The sequence below is a fragment of the Rattus norvegicus genome, chromosome 3, assembly GCF_021556685.1.
Source record: "Rattus norvegicus strain SHRSP/BbbUtx chromosome 3, alternate assembly SHRSP_T2T, whole genome shotgun sequence".
NCBI classification, from domain to species: domain Eukaryota; kingdom Metazoa; phylum Chordata; class Mammalia; order Rodentia; family Muridae; genus Rattus; species Rattus norvegicus.
In genome coordinates, this window is record NC_141536.1 from 100,769,315 (window position 1) to 100,777,574 (window position 8,260).

The 8,260-nt window shown below is 40.9% G+C and overlaps 1 pseudogene across 1 annotated transcript; it reads left to right on the forward strand.

Moving 5' to 3' along the window:
* Positions 1–535: 535 nt before the first annotated feature.
* On the forward strand, positions 536–1,890 carry LOC147995636 (uncharacterized; annotated as a pseudogene). Its single transcript, XR_015683717.1, has one exon. The product of XR_015683717.1 is annotated as an uncharacterized LOC147995636 (transcript).
* The last annotated feature ends 6,370 nt before the right edge of the window (positions 1,891–8,260 follow it).

The following is an 8,260-nucleotide window of genomic DNA, read 5'->3' on the forward strand; positions in this document are numbered from 1 at the left end:
AAGCGTCACATGCCCTTGCACAAACACAGGCTACATACACAGCACACACATATACATACTGAGAGCACATGAATGTATACAGGCAAAACAAGAAATTAATGTTAACACTAGACAACATGACAAATAAGATAGCTTTAAAGATACAAAGGAGTCAATGTATGGTCTGGCCTGGATTACTTGCATAAATTTTAGCTGCATTAACATCATGCATTATGGCCTCTCCTTAAGATTGAATAAAAGTTTTGCCATAGCAAGGACTCTTATGTCCCCGCGTGTTTTCTTGCCAGCGAGAGGTCGCGTGGGGATATTTGGTGCTGAAACCCGAGAAAAAAGCCACACCATCGCCGGAGCCAAGGGGGGCCTCCGTTCACGGAAAGGGTCCAGAAGCTATAGGAATTGAGGTAAGCTCCGAGAGACATGATGATTTCCGAATTGTTTGGTCTTGACCTATCGTATCTTTCTCCTTCTGCTGAGAGTGCTGTTGAGGCCTCTATTACATGGTAGTCTGAGGCCGGGAACGTTAGGAATTTGGCAGATGGTTAAGGATTGATTAGGTAAAGACATTTTTCGTCCTATAATAGCGGCAGGCCAAGAGGCCCTGGACGAAATTCAGGAAAGCATGTCAGAAACGGAGCATAGTGAAAGGTTGCAACGAAAAAATGATACTGATCGATCTCAAGCACCAGGCCCCTCTTACCACCGTCAGAGGTGATAGAGCGGGGAAAGGACGCCCCAGGGACAGTGGCCACCTCGGCTACTGAGGGAGGGACCCCTGCAAAAACGGGGGCCCCGAATAAAAAGGGGACCCTGGATAAAAAAGGGGGCCTCCCTGCTAAGATTAAATTAAATAAACAGGGAAAGGAGGAGAAAACCCCGAAAAAAAGCCTTTATCCAGTAAAGGAGTTAGAGGCTTTGGGGCTTGATAGTTCAGAAACAGACGAGCTTGGCTCCTCTGAGGAAGAGGATTTAGAAGATGAGGCAGCTCGCTATGAAGAAGAAAGATATGGGCCTAGGTGGAGAGCCACTGTGAAGAAACCAAAAGTTATGGATCCTTTGTGGGCAAGGCTGGTAATTTTGTTTATTTTTTTCTTTGTGTGGGAAGCCGTTACAGCCGTTAGGACAGGTCAGAGGGTCCTTACAGAACATCAAGAAAGTATGTCGGAGGGAGAAAAGGCCTCTAAAGAAAAAACGAAAAGAAAAGGAGATAAAAGGAACACAGTATTTTGGGAGAAAAATTTTGTCTTTGTGCTGGTAAAAGGTGTGATCAGGCTCTATAAGCTTTGCAGAGTCATACTGATTAGGCTTGATAGAGGCAGACCGCCTGAAAATTTATTCAGGAGAATCAAACAAAAGGACATCTCAATGCCCATGCACAGCTTGATGGAGTTAATGTAATTGGGTTGTGAGTGGAAATACTCAGGACTGTGTTTCACTTCCATACCATTTGTGAATGTCAGTCGTGCTGCTCAGATATCCCATAATATATCTCAGTATCTTACAGGAATTTGGTTTCAACACGTTGATGGACTAGTCCAGGAATTGAGACAATCCATCGTCCATATCGACTCCACTCGAGTGGATAGTCACCGTGAACACCATCTGGTTTTTTCCCTCTTTGTCTATTGTCTGTCCTTGGTGCACCAGGATGTCCCCATGACTGTCAGTTTATGTCTGTGGTTTTTGTTTCTCGTTGTTTAAATGTTTTATGTTTCATGTTCAAAAGAAAAAATGGTAAAAACTTTATCTGCTGGTCATTCACACCCTGACTTGGTTTTAACTCGCTTCAAAAAAGGAACAAATGAATAAAAAAGTTTCAATCAGGCCTTTAGAGCCCTGCACCTGCAGCCAGCAGTCTAGGTTAGCTGGAGAAGCTGCCCAGAGGCTAAGCGTCTGCACGAGCTGATCTTAAAGGCGCCAGCAGCTTCTCAGCTTCTTTGGTACAAGAGCTGAGAGCTGTTTCTCTTAGAGAAATCCCTGACTTATTATTAGACTCAACAGGTGACAAGGTGCTTCTCTTAAAATCATAGCTAAAAAGGTAAAAATGGTGTTTGGTCTAGATATTAAAGATATGTGTGGCCACTTCAATTTCGTTTCTGATTGGTTTTAAATGTATAAATATGCTCTACATGCCTTGGTTATGGACTATTGGCTTTTAAGTTATTGGATATGGTTAAAAAGGTATAATATTGGTAACAGAAAGTTGACATAAAGCTGATAATTTGGATAAAGTCATTCTAGACAACATGTGACATGAGCCAACCTAGGGAAAGAGGTCTAAATTGAGATAATATTTTTATGGAACTCTTATCCTAGAAACCAGGCTTCTAAAAGAATTTAGGACAATGTCTCTTTGTTGAGGTATTGGAGACCGCACCATCGTGCGTTGATATGTAGGAATTGGCAGTCAAACTTTGTAGCATAAAGGATAGACTCGGTGTCTTGGAGACTAGATTTTGGAGACTAGATTGTTTGTTGGAGGTTGAGTTTTGCTTTCCAAAGTTGTGGTTTGCCCTGAAGTTATCTGTATTTTAATGCTAATTCCACTGCCCCAAGGACAGCTGCCTAGTCATTACTCAGAACTCAGGTGACCTTGTGGTTGTGCTCTGGTGTTACAAGGAGAACTTAAGAATTTGATTAAGGATTGCCAGTGTTACATTGACTAACTCAAACTTATTTATAATTGAGTAAAAATCAAACAGGTAGAGATTGTTATAGGATTTACAAAGGATTGATGAGATTTTAGAACTTGTGAGAGCATTACAGCCAGTTTCCTTACTCCAACTGCCATTTCAAGACAAATTTAGAGGATTGATTTTATGCAATTTGTTTATGTCATAGCAATTGTGAGTTTTCATTTCATGAGCTTGCTTATAATTTTAGAGTGCCCATGAAGTGATATCATTAAAAATTTTACAAAAGAATGGCTAATAGCCTTATATTATGTAATTTTGTTGCTTCTTCAATGTAAGAAGTTAGAACTTTGAATCTTTCATTGTATATGCAAATTTTTACTACAAATCTTTGCTCTCAAAATGAGCTTTAATATTTGGGGAGTAGCTGTTACACTACTCCAGAAAAGAATATTTGAAACTAATTTTAAGCTTCTAAGGATATGTTAATTGCCAAAATACCTCACCTTACCAGAGGACTTAAGCCTTTGTTATCCTCATTGGAGATAAAGCTTCGGTTGTGTTAATACAGAATTGTAGGCTAGAGTAATGGAAGTATTTTAAAAAGAAACCTGGTGAAACATAACCTTATTCCAAACAGCAATCAAATTGGTTATTACAAAATACTGATATTTGGCCTATTACATATACAAATTTTTCAAGCAAAATTGATAATTTTACTCTTTGCATGCTTTTGTACTTCCTGTATATTTGTGCATGCAACCCATAGGAAATGCACTTACTGTATCTATAGGTGGTTCATCTAGTGAAAAGGCTACATGTATGATTGGATCACTTGTTTATTCTCTTGAGCTTCCCCTGCTTCAACACAGATTATTAAATTATGTGCTGTAGCCACTGTTTTTAAAATGTTAAAAAATCAAGCTTTCAATTCATATACTGATAGCCAATGTGTGGCTTGTGGTTTCACAATTGATTAAAAGTTTTCCTCTTTTTTTTAGATACTACTAACCCTTAAATTTTACAATTAGTTAATGCCTTATTGGAGACAAGTTTTCTACATGAAATCAGTGAGTGATGATTTCAGTGTGAATGTCTGACAACTCACTGTCCTTTCAGTGCTCTGGCTCAGACAACTAAACAAAACCATAGACCCAGCTGTTTGAAAATGGTAATGGAGTTGATAACACACCCTCACGAAAAGAGGAAGACTCCATTTGCTTACTTTCAACGCCCAGCCTGACCCTGCCAACTCAGGGATTTCTAAATAAGGCTAAATCTGGACCTTGTTTACAGGATTTGGCATTTCTAATTAATGCTTAAAACTTGTGAGGTGCTGGAGAGATGGCTTAGTGGTTAAGAGCACTAAGCACTGTTCCTTTGTAGGCCATTTGGGAACTCAAACTAGATTGCCTGGACCCCTTAATGAGGGAGGACAATGATACTAGACAGTTTATATCTTAATAAATAAAAAGGGGGAGTTATATCCCTGTATGCTATGTATGCTATACAATTATTTAATAATACTCCTTTTATTTCCAATTTTAAAATTTGGATGCCAAAGTTTATGGCACCCTACAACTAGGCATACTTCTGCCTAGGTGAAATAGAAAGATCCACATATTGACATGATCCTGTCCAGATATTTTATATGGGGAAGAGGGAATGTTTGTGTTTTTTCTACAGGATGCTACAAGAGTATGCCAGCTGCCAGAGGTGGTTGCTGAGACTTGCTGATCCTGGTTACATGAAGATTCAGCTCTCGTGATTCGGTTCTCTGGAGTCATTCCTCTGCCCTGAGAGGAAGATGGAAGATTCCCCCTCACCTTTTGTTATCACAGAGATTTTGGCGTTGCTGCAGTCAGTGTTACCACTGCGTGTTCCTGTCCCACTGTGGCCTACGCTCAGACCCTCTGTGCACTGCTGCTTTCTGGAGAAGACTGGACTCCAGCTGTTACCCCTGCCCCCCTCATTAATGCCACCTGCGTAAAGCTGCTGTGGACTGGGGAACTCTGCCCTGGTTGTACAGATCTCAGACATGGTTCCATTGTCTGCTGGTTGTTCCAGAGAAAAATGACTGATCCTGAACTGTCCTGGAAAAGACCTTGACACTTTCGCTGCTATTGTAGCAGCCATTACTGCTGCAGACATTGTGTCTGCAGTGTCTGGAGTTATCCTCCCCCAATCTATTGTTAGACAAGCACAGTGGGTGAACTTTCTGGAGTAGTTGCTAACAATTGGGAACTCTAAATTTTATTATAGGAGCGGCTTGACTACGGCCCTTGGTGGTAACAGCTGAGGAGGACCAAATGAGGTGCCCACTACTTATCGGGAGTGGCTCTGTTTGGTGCAGCCCTATGCTGTGGATTAGTGTTCATGCTATGGTTGGTTTGCAAACTCAGATCTCAACAGAAACGTGACAAGGCCGTTATCACTGAAGCACTTGTGGCCATTGTACAAGGGGCCTCCCCTGGAATTTGGTTATCTATCTTCAAAAATTAGTCGGTATCGGAGTTCTCTGCTCTTGCACCCCATGGATCTGTGGATCCATTGCACTGGGATGAGAGAGACTCTCTCTCGGTATCTGAGTTCTCTGCTCTTGCACCCCATGGATCTGTGGATCCATTGCACTGGGATGAGAGAGACTCAATGGTCCTTTGATCAGCCCTTCCACATCGCTGAGGTTTCCTCATTGCACGCGAAAGGGTGATCATGACTGTTATAAAATAATGTAAGTTATAAGGGGGAGATGTAGAGGGCCGCAATAACATTCGCCACCACTAGATGGCGCTGGCTTCCACTGCACCCCACGTGGAAGGCCGAGCTAGACAAGATGGCACTGGCCTCCGCTGCGCCAGCCGACTTCCTTTCAGGAAGTTAACTGTGTGCGCATGTGCAAGAGTGCCTTCGTACCAGGTCTTTGCCCACTCCGGGGCGTGCCTAATGAGATCATGGGTAAGCGACCAATCAGGTGTGGATGCGCCGCGCTAGGGTGTTTATAAGCCGCGCCATGCGGGCGCGCAGGGCCTCTCCTTAAGATTAAAATAAAAGTTTTGCTATAGCAAGGAAAAAAAATCATGCATTATTTTGTTTTCTACAATGATATCTTTAAATTTTTTCATACTCATATTTTGATAATATTCTTTCATTTCCCAAACTTCTGCTAGATCCTTCCTATATTCCTACCCATCAAATTTTGTATTTTGTCTTCTCTACTCTCTCAAACAAAAAACCCTCTGAAATCAAGACAAACAAACACAAACAAACAACAAACAAAAATGTCATAAAAGTAAACAGAACCACAAAATTAATCAAAACCCCACTTTAAGCAAAAATTAAAACCCTGGAATCCATTTTCATTTGGTCAAACACTCCTGATCACGGGGCCAAGTGGAGTATGTTTGATACACCCAGTGTCACTGCACTGGAGAAAACGGAGTTTCCCTCTCTTAGCAGGCGCCAACTGTAAATAGCTTCTTCTTTAGGGGTGCCATGCTCGCTTCTCCTTCCCATGCTGGGATTGTGTCTGGTTTGAACTTGTGCAGGTCTTGTGTATTCTGTCATGGTGTCTGTGAATTCATATGGGCACAGGCCTATTTTGTCTGGAAGATGCTGTTTCTTCGAAGTCACACCACCGCTAGCCTTAGAGTCTACTTCATCTCCCACAGAGATCTCTGAACCCTGATGACAAGGAGTTTGATAAAGACGTCCCATTGAGGGTCAAGTGCTCCAAACCCTCTCGCTCTGCACAGTGTTGGGTTGTGAGTTAATTATCATGTGCAGTCTGAAGACACAGAGTGAGACACTGATCTAAGGATATGTGCACGTCCTGTGTACTCATTCTACTGCTACGTGCCTCTAGGACAGTGCTTCTAAACCTTCCGATTACAGTACCTCATGTTGTGGTGACCCCCAAACCATTACATGATTTTTGTTGCTACTTCATAACTGTAAGTTTGCTACTTTTATGAATTGTAATGTAACTATCTGATATACAGGATATGCGACCCCTGTAAAAGGGGTTGGTACCCAAGGTTGAGAACCACTGCTTGAGCAGGTTTTGCCCCTTGGCCCATTACTTATTTGGTTTCAGGTTCTTAGCAATTTTAGCAATGTAAGGTATTGGTTACATTTCATGGTGTGAACCTGTAGTACAATTAAAAATGTGATTTTTTTTTACTCCCATAAGATCTTCATGACTCTTGTACCACGATATCTTGCAGGAACGTCACTAGTGTAGGCTTTAGGTCTTGCAGTTGTGTGATATTGATGTTTACTTCTCTCATCCAGTAGTGTGCACAGTTCCTTCTACCATAGGAATGTATTCGGTATGCATGCATCTTCAAAGTGGGCCCATAAACACACTATCTTGATATATCTTTTAAAAGTACATTCCCAGGGCCACAAGGTGTCTAGTGAGTAAAGGGGCTTGCTTCTGGGCTTGCTGAGTTGAGTTTAATTCATGGAATGGAAAAATACCCTTTTGGGTTATCCTCTGACTTCCTCCACATGCATGGCCACACATAAATTCACACAACTGAATAAATAACTGGAAAAAAGTGAAAAGTCCATATAGCACAATGCTCAAAATTTTTCAGGTCTAGGTCTGATGCTTGTGTTTGAATTCCCAGTTTACAACATATAAGGTGTGCAAAACAGTGAGTATGGCAGCGCCTAATAACATATTAAATATTTCACATTTAAGATTGAAATATATAGTGTATCTGAATTCCCCAGACAATTGTCTATTTCACAGTAAACAGTGAACACTATTAGTGATGATAATTATTGCTGTCAATGTTATACAAAAGTTAGGAAGTAAAAACAGCAGCTTTAACATAATATTGTATTATGAAGAAATAAAGAAGACTGGAGAGATGGCTCAGCAGTTAAGAACACTGACTGCTCTTCCATAGGTCCCGAGTTCAATTCCCAGCAACCACATGGTGGCTCACAACCATCTGCAATGGGATTTGAAGCTCTTTTCTGGTGTGTGTGAAGACAGCTACAGTGTACTTATAATAAATGAATGAATGAATGAATGAATGAATGAATGAATAAAATAAATAATAAATAAATCTTTAAAAAAAAGAAATAAAGAAAATAAAAGGGGGCCAGAGATGGCTCAGAGATACCCTGGTTGTTCATTCAGAGGAAAGGGATTTGATTTCCAGAACCCACAGGGAAACTAACAACTAAATGTAATTCAAGTTCCAGGATATCTGATGTGTGTGTGTGTGTGTGTGTGTGTGTGTGTGTGTGTGTGTGTGTGTGTGTGTCTGGGGGCACTAGGCATGCATAGTGCACAGACATACATGTTAACAAAACACCCATACACATAATAAATATGTAAGTAAAATATTCATTATTTTTTCAAAGCCAGTCCATAATTTCCATATGGAAGGTTACAATTTCTTTGTGGTGCTCTTTTTTTTCTATTAAATGCATTGTTCTTAATACAGTTCACTTCATCTGAGCAGTTTGTCTGAGTCTGCTAAGAACCAAGCAAAAGCTAGTGGGCATGAAAGCAAATGATGAATCAGGAAATGTAAGGAACCTGACAGGTAAGGGTGATTTGCATCCACTCAAAGTTAAACGTAGAGCAGAAGTGAGAGGTTTATCTGCTCGTA